Source organism: Sus scrofa, chromosome 4, assembly GCF_000003025.6.
Source record: "Sus scrofa isolate TJ Tabasco breed Duroc chromosome 4, Sscrofa11.1, whole genome shotgun sequence".
NCBI lineage: Eukaryota > Metazoa > Chordata > Mammalia > Artiodactyla > Suidae > Sus > Sus scrofa.
In genome coordinates, this window is record NC_010446.5 from 59,613,885 (window position 1) to 59,627,899 (window position 14,015).

The window sequence follows — 14,015 nt, forward strand, 5'->3', positions numbered from 1 at the left end:
GTTATAATATATGTAGTTAGAATAATAGTTCCCTTCAAAAGTACAGAGAGTAATGATTCAGATTCAGCAAACACCATGAGTCTTGGTAATTATTAATGAATTAATACTCTCTTTTTAAAAATTATTGTGTGTATTGACATGTTATACTGCTATTCCTCCATGATTCCTTAAGATTCTTTCCTTTCTTTGGGGGAATTATTGCTTCAAATTACCTTGTATTAGCCTTTCTTGGTATCCATGATGCATCAGAAAGCATAAATCTATAAAAGAAGCTAAGATTTCTCATATTCAAGTCCTTGTATTCTAAGATAAGACAGAAACACATAATTGGTATATTTTACTTTTCTGACTCTTTCGGTAACTAATTTGGATAAATGTAAAAGAAATTAGAGGTCGGACTTCCCGTCGTGGCGCAGTGGTTAACGAATCCGACTAGAAACCATGAGGTTGTGGATTCGACCCTTGGCCTTGCTCAGTGGGTTAACGATCTGGCATTGCTGTGAGCTGTGGTGGAGGTCGTAGACGTGGCTCGGATCCCGCTTTGCTGTGGCTCTGGCGTAGGCTGGTGGCTGCAGCTCTGATTAGACCCCTAGCCTGGGAACCTCCATATGCCATGGGAGTGGCCCCAGAAAAGGCAGAAAGACAAAAAAAAAAAAAAAAAAAAAAAAAAAAAGGGAAATTAGAGGTCTTTGTTCATTAATTAATTTCAGGAGAAAAGAAAAGATTTCCAGTGTTACTCTGTCACTGATCACTTTCTTAAATTGGTTTCTCTCTGCACTTCAATATCTTCATCTGTAAAATGAAGCAAACTGGATGATTTAAAATTCTGTTAGTATATGTAGGATTTTTTTTTTTTTTTTTATCATCCATGACACTAGAATTGTTAATAGGTCTGGAAACAAAACAATATGACAAATTTAAGTCTATAATTTTTCTTAAACTAAAGATTGTTTTAATGGCTACTGTGTTTAACTTCCTTTGCCTATAATCCTAATATTATAGTCAAAGACAAATGGTAACTATAAAAATAGGTTCATTTTATCTTAATTTTATGGATAGTCATATTTTTAAAAATAGGTCATCATTTTTATAAACACTCAACTCCACATATGTTTTCATAGCTAGTTGGTTTTTGAAGGTTTTTTTTTAACCAGGCATTACAGAATGCCTGAATAACAGGGGTAAATGTTTATTCAAGTGTGATTAGAGGTTTTTAAATGGAGACTGCAGTCAAAAGCAGTTCTTTTAATGAACTTAAACATGGAAATGATTGTTAAAAAGCCACACTGATGAATTCTTTATAGCATTGATCCTGAAGTAACAGAAGGAGCTATAATAGCATTAAACATGCCACATAAGTAGAAAAGTCACATTAGAAAATTTCTAGAGGCTAAGTCATTTCTTCTTTTCTAATCTTGAGATTTAAACCAAAGGCTTTTTTTTAATTGAACAAATCAAAGCCATTTTTTACTATAAGTCATTCTCTATGTGCACACACATAAAAGTGATGTCATCAGGCAGTATTTTTTTTAAATTATAATAATATTAATGCCATGATCAGATGTCATTTCTTCCTTGCTGATGTTTTATTAATTTTGTTATTCTTTTATTTAACTGATATTTATTGGGGTCCTCCTATTACATAAAATGTAACTAAACTTTGTCCAGCTAAACCTTAACTAAATTTACATCCTTCACTGTAAGGATGACTATATGTTAGTTTTCTATTGTTGTACAAGAGATTACCTTAAAGCAGTGGTTTAAAATAATAGACATTGGTTATCTAAACATTTCTGTGGATCATGAGTCTGAACACAGATTGTCTGTGTTCCCTGAAAGGCTGAAGTCAAGGCTCTCTTCAAAGTTGAATTCTCATCTGAATACTCAAATGGGGAAGGATTCATTTTTAAACTCACTTAGGCTACAACCATAATTCTTTTCCCCATGTTTGTAGGACTGAGGGCCTCATTTTCTTGCTGGCTGTCAGCTGGAGGTTCTGGAAGGCAATTGGCTACAAGCTTTTCTCAGTTCCTAGAAGCTGTCCTTAGTTTCATACCGCATGAGCCTTCCAGCATGTCTGCTTGCTTCATCAAAACCAGCAAGAGCAAGAGACACTCCTGAAAAATGGGAGCTATGATCTCAAGGCAACTAATCACATACATGTAATTATGTAGATTCCTGTGCCTTTGTCATATTCTGTTGGTTAAGAGGCAGTCACACATCTCATCCAGACTTAAGGAAAGGGCCATGGATATCAGGAGGTAGGAATGATTGAAAAGCCTTTAAGAGTCTGTCCATCATGCTACATAAAGATAACAATCCATGCATGAGCAACTCATTTCCAAATAAGTACATGAACAAAAATAAAAATAATAGACTACAGTTCAAATATTCTCACCAGAAAATTAGGAAAGTTGGCTTTGTATGGCATTTGGTAACTTGAGTCCCCTCTCTGAACCTATAAGGGATTGAATTCACATCTGAAAATGGAGGGAACTGGACTAGAACATTTGCTAAAACCCTTTTCAGCTCTAGACTTCTACAGGACCTATAATATCTAGAATACATAGAATTATACAGTGAACCAAATGGTTTGCTTTTTACCCCAGATATTTATTCAGAAATTTGTCTTCTTGTAGTCCCTATAATGGCTCAGGTGGTTACAAACCCGACTAATACCCATGAGGATGAAGATTCCATCCCTGGCCCTGATCGGTGAGTTAAGGATCTGGTGTTGCTGTGAGCTGTGGTTTTAGGTCACAGACATGGCTCAGATCTGGCATTGCTGTGGCTGTGAGGCAGGCCGGCAGCAGTAGCTCAGATTTGCCCCCTAGCTGGGGAACTTCCATATGCCACTGGTGTGGCCCTAAAAAAAAGAAAAAAGAGATATGTCTTCTTAACAGCTTGTATCAAAAAGACAAAATATACCAGGATTTCAATTTAAGTTAAATGAATTTTTGAATGTCTATTCTACACAAGTCATGAAAAGTAGCAGAATTATTGGTTAGGAGGGTGGGTCCAAGAGTCAGATGCTTGAGTTCAAATCCCAGCTCTTCTACTCATCAGCTGAGTGACAATGGGCAACATATTTAATCTCTCTTCATTGATAACATTAAATGATAAGAGTACATCATTTATAAGATTATAGCCTCACAGATATTAATTATTTCATACATATTAGCTAGCGTAGATTTTGTTATCAACAATATAATGTGTCATTCGCGTGAGGCAAGGAAAATACATGCAAGGTATTAAAGTTTCTCCTCCTTGAAGAAACTCACAGAAAAGGAGCTTTATTGAAATATTTTCTCTTCTAGGTAGAATATTACCATTACAAAAAATGTTTTATTTCCCTTGAGATTTATCAGTAATTAAGATATAGTTAAAATTCTTGTTTAATTTGATAAATATGATTATATTAATAATTGAATACTTTTTGTTGGATCTTATCCAACATTCTCAGAAAGAATTAACTAGGGCAAGTTTTTTTACTGTTAAAATAATACCTGCCTTATGAAATGTTCATTTTGAGTCCGTGTATTATGTTCTTTTGTGAGATTTCCAGGTATAACACTTCATGGTTATTAATAAATGGGCCATACATAAATTATGCATTAAGAAAAAATGAAAGACAAAAGCACCGAGCATCCCTTTTGCTAGTGAGAGAAAACAGTTTCACTCTCTGACACTGAAGACAAGACAGTCAGTGTAATTTCATAGAATTAAAAGCAGCTAGATTCACACCCCACCGCATCTTTCAAACTTTCTTTTGTTCTCTACAGAGAAAAATCACACGGAATGAGAAATAACCATGAAGGGTTAGCCATGTTGATCTGCAAGAAGATGCTTAACTATACACATTGCCTGACATTGTTTTTACCATCTGGTCTTGGGTTTTCAGTCTTTGGACTTCTCCTGTGACATGAGGACAGACTCAAAAGACACAAAATCACAAAGTCAGATACTGAAAAACTTCAGTGAAAATGAACATCTTTGATATCTCATAAACACATGATACGAATGAATGAAGCAAGGCAATTACTGAAGTGCTTCCTGAATATGTTGATGCCTTTTGAGGATACTTGACCAATGAGATGGTTGAAAGGTAAATGTACTGATAAATCTCTCTTTAGTTTTAACTACAAGGAGAGAAAAGGAGATATCAAAGGAGTTGAGAAAAGAAATTTTATCAAATAGCTGCATTCTCAAAGTCATGTTGAATCTTTTTGCATATGAACTACAATCTGAAATTGTCTTTTTTCTTTATCTATTTCTGTCTTTGCAGTATCTCCCCAGTTAGAATACTGGATCCATGGTGGCAGAGATCTTGTATGTTTTGTTCATGACTTTCACCCATTTCCTACAACTGTGTAAGGCCATTGTAGATGCTCAATAAAAAATTCCTCAAGGAGGAGTTCCTGTTGTGGCACAGCAGAAACGAATCTGACTAGGAAACATGAGATTGCAGTTTCGATCCCTGACCTCGCTCAGTGGGTTAAGGATCCAGCATTGCCGTGAGCTGTGGAGTAGGTCGCAGACATGGCTCAGATCTGTCATTGCTGTGGCTCTGGCGTAGGCTGGCAGCTGTAGCTCTGATTTGACCCCTAGCCTGGGAACCTCTATATGCCGCAGGTGTGGCCCTAAAAAGACCAAAGGAAAAAAAAAATTGCTCAAGGAATGGATGAGGAATCAAGAGATTTGGATTCCAATTTACCTTGCAACTAAGTAGCTGGGAGACCTTAGGATAATCATTTAAACCCCTGAAGGATCAATTTCTTCACCTTTAAAATGATGGAGTAGACTACATGGCTAATGTTTCTTGCAACACATATAGTCATTGATGGCATGCATGTTTCAAGGGTTTGTAGGATAACCAACTGTGTTTTATAGGAAACTTCATTTATATATCAGATTGTATTTGATCTTTGATCCAAGATGAAATTATTTATAATGTTAATTATCAGTTGCTTCCATTAAAGTCTGCTTTTTATTCCTGATTAAACCATTTCTTTTCTTTTTTTTTCTTTTTTCTTTCTTTCCTTTCCTTTGCCTTTTTTTTTTTTTTTTTTTTTTTTTTTTTTTTTTTTTGTCTGATAAGTCTAGTTTTGGTTATTTAGATCCCCAAATAAGGTGAAAGGAGGGAGTCTTACAAACATACACTGAAGGTTCTTTTAAAACCTTTTTAAAGGTAATATTTTAAATGGTGAGTTTCTAGACAATTCTAAATACACATAGATCTATTTGATATAGGAAAGAGAATTAAGAGGTATCTAGTTACAAATTTTGTAGTGCTATGAACATCTTGAACAAGTGGATACTAGAAGAAATCTTCATTATCTCCATTTGTATTTGATATCATGATTGCAAATTTAATTATACTAAACTATTTTGAGTGGATTTGTTAACTGATCATAATAATATCACCACATAGTCAGGTGACTGGATTCATAATTGTGGAAAGGTATTGCTGATAGTTGTAAAAAACATTTAGATTCTTTTTGCCCCTTATGAGGATATTTTAATTTTTAACTGTCTGAGTGTTCCTTCTTCATCAGTGCCTAAGTGTAGTATATAATATTTTAAGAAGACCAATAAATAGCCTTCCAAATACATTTCTTTTTGAATGTAAGCACCTAAATGTAGTAATATGAAGGTATTTCATTTTACATTTATTATATTGAAAGTACTTTTAAAGTTTTTGATTTTTATAATTGCAAAAGGGAATGTGAAAAATGAATAAGCACTAAGGGATGTAGAATGCCACCATATTCTTATTTAAAGAATGTTATTATATTCATAGCTCAAAGCTATATCCTTTATTTAGTTGAATTTATTTGTTAATTGAATCTCAAATGCTATTTAAGCATTGTTTGCAGAGTTCTAACTTCTGGGCAAATGTACAGAACATGTGGACTTATAAAACTTGGAAAACATTTATGTTAATCATTTTTATTGACACGTCTTCCTTCTAGACCATTAGAAAGTAAAGGTAGTCAAAGCTGAAGCTCTGAAGAGGAAAAATGAAACTAGTAAACTCTACTGACGTTTAACTTCCTAAGAATTTCAGCATACAATTTGCCCATACAAGTTCCATTAAAGTTAATGGGAGTCGTGTGACTAATTCTCTCTGTAGGGTACTAAAAATGTACCCTGCAGTATTAAAAAGTCTGAACCTAATTTTTCCTTTCTCTTAACCTTGATTATGTTACACTAAAGATAGATACTTTCATTATCACACACATATATAGTAATCTTTGTATAAAGATTTGAAAATAATCTATTTGGGGGAGAGGCTGAATTTATACGGGTCAGAGTAGAATTTTAATTAGTGTTGCAAATATGAGTACTGCTTTCATTATAATGATAAAACAAGCATAAGTATCTGTAATTTACCCTCTAGCTAGACAAATGAGAACTTAAACCTCAGTGAATTCAATAAATGAAACATTTTCAGAACACTTACTTAAAATCAGGTCTACTTTTTAATCAGTCATGTTTTAAGTGAATGCTTATTAATAGATCATTAATAAAACATGCTTATGGAATGAGATTTCAAGAAAGCAGTGAGATGAATAAAAGATAAAGAAAGTGAAAAGATCTAATGGATGATTTTTAACTTTTTTAAAACAATTTCGTTTTAGTTACATATTTACTTCAAATGAAAGAGTAGATTTTAAATCTTTTTTTCCCTGTTATATATGAAGATAAAACACTACAGATAATATTGCCTGTGAATTCATGACCCTTTTAGACTGCCCAAGTTCCCTCTGCTTTTGACATTCAAACTAAAATATTAATCTCATTTTTTTCCTTTAAATAATTTCTGCCTGACTTCTATCACTACCTAGGGGAATGAAGTTATAAGGTTTTATTTTCAAAGAATGCAAAAAGAAAAGGAAAACTATATACATGAATAAATACCCCACCATCCATTTTTCACTGAAATCAGAAGCTATGCTGCAAAAAAGGGACATGCACAAAATATTTCCTAAGCACAAAGAACACTGGGAAAAGGCAGGCAATATTGCAGAACAATAAATAAAGCAGAATACTCTCCAAGGGTCCAGAATTTGCTTTGGAAAGGAAGGAAGAATTTTTTACCCAATACCAACATAAACTACAATTAGGTGTGATCTTTTTATGTTATACATTTATCTTTTTCTCTCTTTTTTTTTTTTTTTCAAGATTCTCTGTGTCTAAATTACCATAGAATCTCATGAATGTGGGTGGGGCTGGGGAGAAGAGTTACCATCACAGGTAAATTCCCAGTTTCAAATTTGTTGAGCCTGATATCAGATACTTAGCTATTGAACTTCATCAGATTTCTAGAGCACCTCCAGTTCAAGATCCCATTACTTAGAATTCTCTTTGAAGCTTGTAACCTTTTCACTTTTGTGCTGCAACTTGCTACCCTGGATCTGTAGGCGTACCACTGAAAGCTGTAAGCATCCAAACTAGGACAGGCTCTTTGGACCTATTGGATTCTGGCTTTCCAGGCTGATTTGTGGCTTTGACCTCAAAGCAACAGAGGCAGAAGACTTTTTAAGCCTTCACTACTTCTAAGTTTACTCTTAAATGAGAACAAAAAACTTAAATGTGGCTTCTTGGGGGTATATCTGGCAGTCTGGGTTAGATCAGCTAACCAACCAAGCCATGGAGCTCTCATAGGTTTAGCATAGTTCCCATCCCAATTGTTCTAATCCATGCGCTGAGTTGATAAGGCGCTGTTCTTTCTCCCCCATTAAAGACATAATAAGGTGTTCCTTGGAGTTAATAACTTTCCCATACAAATACCCTAATGTTAATTTTTGAAAAGAATGAAAGTCATGTTTAAGATTTTGCAATGCGTTTTGAAAGAACTAGAAATACCCTAGGATGTTGGGGTTATTTATCACTATTTAAAAAAAATATTATTGGGGTACCTGTGCTTTGTGGCTTTATAAGGAAAACAGCAGGATGAGTTCAGAAAACGGCAGCTTAGACTCTGAATCAGGTAAAATGTACCAATAATATGCAGCGGCCTGAAATGTTACACCCAACAGTGTGTGTTGGTGTTCAGTGGAAGGACAATTCCTTTCTCATTAGGACAGTGTCTCTACTTTGCAGGTTGGGTCTGATACTCTTCTTTTCATCACTTGAATTCTGTGACTCCACTTCTTTCTCATCCTGACACACATCCAGATGAGCCGGCCTTGCTTCATGATTATTTGGTCCTTTTCTTTTGTATCAGGCTGGAAAAGGGCTCTTTTCCACTGCACCCCGATTATACTGAAATTATTTTTTTTAAGGAGTCCATCTCTTCCCTTAAAATGTAAGCACTGATGTTTACAACCTGTCTTACAATGGGTGCTCAAACTTCCCTGAGTGGAATAGCATGGGAACAGGCTTCTGAAAGTTCTCAGTCTTTCGTTCTGTAATTGCTACACACTGAGTCTTTAAATAGAGAGGGCTCATTTGCATGACAAAGCCTCCATCAAGGATATTTCTTTCAGTTTAGCTATTTCTGCCCAAATATGCTATTCCATAGTTCTGTACTAGGCTTAAAGGTGGGGTTCCCTTTATGCCCCCATTACATGAAAATGTGCTCCGCTAATGCCCTTCTACAAAATGTGTACGACAAGATGCCTGCTGATGGTGACCATCTCTGGATTCCTCTACCTTTGATGCATGTTCCAAGTATGTTTTAGGAGTGGAAGCCAGAGACCCTGGCACAAAGAGCTGCCTTTACAGCCTTCCCCGTAGCGGGGACTGCTAGGTCTGCATTACCATGTGTTATGTGATGATTCAGTTCACCCCAATTTGCCCTTTGGGAACTGCTGTGAAAACTTCTTTTGTACAGTAAATCATGACAGCATTTGGCCTTCATTTGGGGGTGAATGCATGGTTTATATATTAAAGCCATTTCTTTTTCCTTTTAGAAATACCATGTGGCATCAATTTGTTTGTAAGCACAAATCAAATGGCAGTTTGGGATCCTCCAGATGAGCCAGAATACACTGGATTAAGTTTTTAAAGGTTATCAGAGCAACCGAAACCTAATATTGAAAAAAAAAGAAATGACTTGAATCCCCCAATATACATTCTTATACCCACAGAGTTCCTCAGATGCTTGGAGAAAATCTGCTCTAAAACTTTAAAAATGCCAGGGCACTAATAACACAGGTCGTAAATTAATATTCTATTTAGAGAGATGTACATTTTCTGTGTGTGTGTGTGTGTGTGTATGTGTGTGTGTGTGTCTGCAAGGCTGAAGTCTGCTTGTTCTACCCAGCCAGCAGAATTTTGTACTTCGGATTTTCAACCAAAGGAGAGATTAGGGTATAGAACAAGAAGCAATGTCATTTTTATAGCTTCAACTTTTCAAATGTGTCAGATATGGACAAATATGGTAATTCCCTGAATCACAGCTCACTGCTCTGCCTCCAGACCGCCCCCCGTGCCCCAGGGAATATCCAATTCCCTCCGCTCTGGGTTTCCAAATTCATCCATCCAGCCATACTTGTGGCTCTTGCGGGCTGGTCTGTGGCCTGAAGCTTAGCGGGCCCAGCAGTTCTGTTTCCCAAAATAGGCTCAGGAAGTTTGTGACCATGTTTGGTTTGTTCCAAAGGGGCTGCCATATATTTAATGAGGTTGTGAACATATACTAAGATTTGTATATGGCTCATCAAATAAAATCCATCCTCAACCCTCTTTTCACTTCAGTACGTGGTTTGGAGTGGGCTGTTTTACAAGCACATATGTTTATCATATGACTTTGGGGACAAACAGCACTTCTAACATTTAGGATACAGTTTCCGAGTAGCTGAACACTGCTTCAGTCCTCCCTATTCAACAAAAAATGTTAATCTAAGGAATTCCTGCTGTGGTGCTGCAGAAAGGAATCCAACTAGTGATCCCGAGGTTGCCGGTTCGATCCCTGGCCTCGCTCAGTGGGATAAGGATATGTACGGCGTTGCCTTGAGCTGTGGTGTAGGTCGCAGACGCGGCTGGGATCCTGTGCTGCAGTGAGCTGTGGTGTAGGTGGCAGCTGTAGCTCTGATTAATCCCTTAGCCTGGGAACCTCCATATGCTGTGGGTGCGGCCCTAAAAAGCAAAATCGATCAAAATCAATCAGAAAAACTGTTAAAAAAGAAAAAAAAAGAGAAAAGTTAATCAAGATAGCTCTTTTCCCTTACTCTTGGCAGATTTCTTCAGAGGCTGAGGTGCATTATTTAATTCGAATGTGCCCTTCTTGCATGGTAGGGGAAGAAAAGAAACCTGTGGCTTAAAGTCCCTTTTTACTCAGAGAGGCATATAATGAATGCCTTCCTGTGTGCAAAGGGGAGTAGGGAACCTCTTATCAATTACACGCATTGATGAGAGCAATGTGTTCTGCTGGTCTGTGTGCCAGACTAGCCAGGAGGACTCAATCTTCCTCTGTTGCTCAACCTCTCTCTTGGACATTAGGCATATCATTTCCCTCCTAGGTCACGTGTTTCTTTTACTTTTCTCCAAAGTATCCGTTCCTAGCACAATAAAAGGAGGAAATGTGACTAATATTGATAAGTTCTATAAAATGTGTTTCTCTTTTCTAAGTCTCTTGGATAACATACAGAACAACAGAGGTGGTCTTTTGCTAAATGAATCTTGGCAAGTGGTTAAATGACTCACTCAGTAACTTCCGGTTTACTATATAATATAATAAACCACAATCTATGAATAAGCCAAATAGATAAAATGTCTTTCATTTGATGATTCAGACTCAATCCAATAAAGCAGAATATTCCGTAGAGTTTATTTCCTGTAAGGGTAGGAGATAAAATTGATTTTCTCATTTTTTTCCCCATTTTTTTCCCTCCCAGTGTTTGCTACAGTTACTGCTTGTGAAAGACAACTAGAAATAGAATTTGCCATGAAATTTAAAACTTCACAAACCTCACGGTGCTTCTTTTGAAGAAAAATGTAGAGTTGGTAGTCGGTATGAAATTCTGATGTGAACTCTTCCTTAGAACTTTACAGGATAAGAGGAAATGTGTGAAATGGAGATTGAACAATCTTGTCTTGAAGCAGAAGACTCAAATGGAAGCTCCTGGCATTCCTCAATAAAATTCAAATGATATTGAAAAATTAATGTGGTCCCTTTGGCTTCTCTTTGGTCTGGGTCAAGGATTCAGCCCCTGCAGCCACTGTGTTTAGGGGGCGGGGTCCAGGATTTGGCTGGAAGGGCTGGTGGGGATTGGGCAAATAATTTACATGAGCAAATAAACACGCCAAGGATAATGAAAGCCAGGTACTATTTCGAAATTTTTCTGCAAAATTGTACAATATTTCACAATAAAAGGTAAAATAAATCAAGTTAAATAAATGTGGTTAAGGATCATAGATTTGCCAGAAGAATACCTTATTTAACATTTATCTCAGGTAGAACATTTTATATATATATACACATATATAATATATACATATATATGTACATACATATGACCTATATTATCTTTATGTTTTCCTGTGTGCATACATTGATGGACATATTCTTATTTTTCCAGTTTCTCTAAGACCGATACATTTTATTTATTTATTTATTTATTTGTCTTTTTTGCCATTTCTTGGGCTGCTCCTGTCTCATATGGGGGTTCCCAGGCTAGGGGTTGAATCGGAGCTGTAGCCACCCGCCTACACCAGAGCCACAGCAATGCAGGATCCGAACTGCGTCTGCGACCTACACCACAGCTCATGGCAACACCAGATCCTTAATCCACTGAGCAACGCCAGGTATCGAACACACAACCTCATGGTTCCTAGTTGGATTCGTTAACCACTGAGCCACGACGGGAACTTCCTAAGACTGATACATTTTAGATCCAAAGAAAATATCTTGCAAAGCAGTTCAGTAAGACAAAAAAAGGGGAAGACTTTTGGATGTGTAAAAGATTTATTTCAAGTCTTAATAGTTATAATATATGGATCTAAATGAACCATCATGATGGATTTGAGTACCAAATGAGGATTAAGTGAAAAGAGAAATATATTTAAGTCTGCTCTGATTTTTGAAATATCCCTCAAGTAAAACTGTATTACACAGCCATAAAAAAGACTAGAATTCTGCCATTTGCAGCAATGTGGGTGGACCTAGAGAAGATTATGCCTGGTGAAATGTCAGACAGAGAAGACAAATACTGTGTGATATCATTTAGATGTGGAATCTGAAAAATACAAACAAATGTATATTCAAAACAGATACAGACTTGCAGATAATGAAAATAAATAGTGGTTACCAGAGAGAGGAGGGGCAAGGTAGTGGTAGGGGATTAAGAGGCACAAGCTACTATGTATAAAATAAATAAACAACAAGGATCTATTGTAGGCACAGGGAATTCTAGCCCTATCTTGTGATAATGTTTAATGGAATTGGAGTACAGTCTGTAAAACCACTGAATCCCTATTCTGTATACCCGAAACTAATATTATACTGCAAATCAATTATTTTTCAGTAAAAGATCTGTTCAGCTACAAAATAATAAAATAAATTATTAACAAAGTCTTTGGATTCACTTATTAGCAAATGTCTTTAAGGTATTCCTCTGTAGTAGTTCTATGTGAAAAAAGGCATGTCTGTGTAAATGGATACCTATCTGTCTATATACGTATATATAAAATAATATCGATTGTAATACTCCACAATGTAAATAAAAATATGACTATTTATTATGAAATGTTCTAATAACGAGATCTTTTTTTTTGCTAGTGATCTCTCCTGTAATAATCTCTCCCTTAAATGTGCTCCCATATACTATTTTGCCAATAGATTTGCCATCGTTCCTTTGTTCCTACATATACGACTCTTCACATTAACTTCTTAAAAAATATAGTTGACTTACAATGTTGTGCCGAATTCTGCTGTACAGCAAAGTGACCCATTCATCCATATGCATACAATTCTTTTCTTATATTATCTTCCATCATGGTCTATCCCAAGAGACTGGATATAATTCCCTGTGCTATACAGTAGGACCTCATTGTTTATCAATTCTAAATGTAATAGTTTGCATCTATTAACCCTGAACTCCCAGTCCATCCCACTCCCTCCCTTCTCCCCCTACCTACCCTTAGTTTGCAGGTACTTTAAAATATAACTCAAGGAGTTTTTTGTGGACATGGCATATCATTCAAGTTCTTCATAAACCTATTCTTCAGGCTCCCTCAAGAGATTAGGTTTTGCTATCTTTTGGGGTCACTTAAATCCCTATCGAGATCCTAGGGATTGACTCGTATAGAAAATTCCACTCTTGGTGGATCCCCTACTTAGGGATTTCTGGAGGAAATCTCATAGCATTTCTGTTAGGTTAGTTTCTGTACACAAGCCTGGTCCTCCAATGGAGAACTTGATAGGGAGGATAGCACTTCTAGTCTGGAGAATACAAAAAGGATGTGTGAGTGGTGGGGATGGGAAAGTGACAGAGATTTTCTTCATGGGTAAGGATTTCTGCTGCCTTAACAACTCAGTGCCAAGAGCCCCACAGATATTCAAAGAGGTTGTGAATAATAGCAAAGGTCCTAGATTTAGGGGAATCCAACACTGCTAGTTCTGGGAAGGAGGTGGTTCTCCCTAAATATCTAGGCTAGGTTAATATATAAAAATAAAATCCCCTAGCCACACCAACCCTGCGAAAAGATATAAAAGCAATTGGCAAGCCAACAACTTCCCTTGATGGGTTTGTATGCAACAAATATCTTTAGGCTTTAAAAAAACGAAGCAAGCATGGAGTTGCCATCGTGGATCTTTGGTTAATGAACCCGACTAGTATCCATGAGGACACAGGTTCGATCCTTGGCCTTGCTTGGTGGGTTAAGGATCTGGCCTTGCTGTGTGCTGTGGTGTAGGTCACAGACACAGCTGGGATTCTGCGTTGCTGTGGCTGTGGCATGGGCCAGCAGCTATAGTTCCCAACTGACCCCTATACTGGGAACCTCCATATGGTAGTTTGGACCCCTCAAGAAAAAGAAAAAAAGAAAAAGAAAAAACTAAGCAAGCAGGT

General features: G+C 36.6%; 1 long non-coding RNA gene across 2 annotated transcripts in view; it reads left to right on the forward strand.

Annotated features, from left to right (window-relative positions):
* Positions 1-11,232, forward strand: part of LOC110260271 — a 28,228-nt gene extending 16,996 nt beyond the window's left edge. Inside the window, exons 3-4 of one of the 2 annotated variants that reach the window (XR_002343255.1) lie at positions 3,902-4,105; positions 10,842-11,232. This is a non-coding gene — a long non-coding RNA (uncharacterized LOC110260271). Of the gene's footprint in view, positions 1-3,901; positions 4,106-4,285; positions 4,456-10,841 lie in introns of those variants that run through there. The other variant, XR_002343254.1, reaches the window with a different exon arrangement.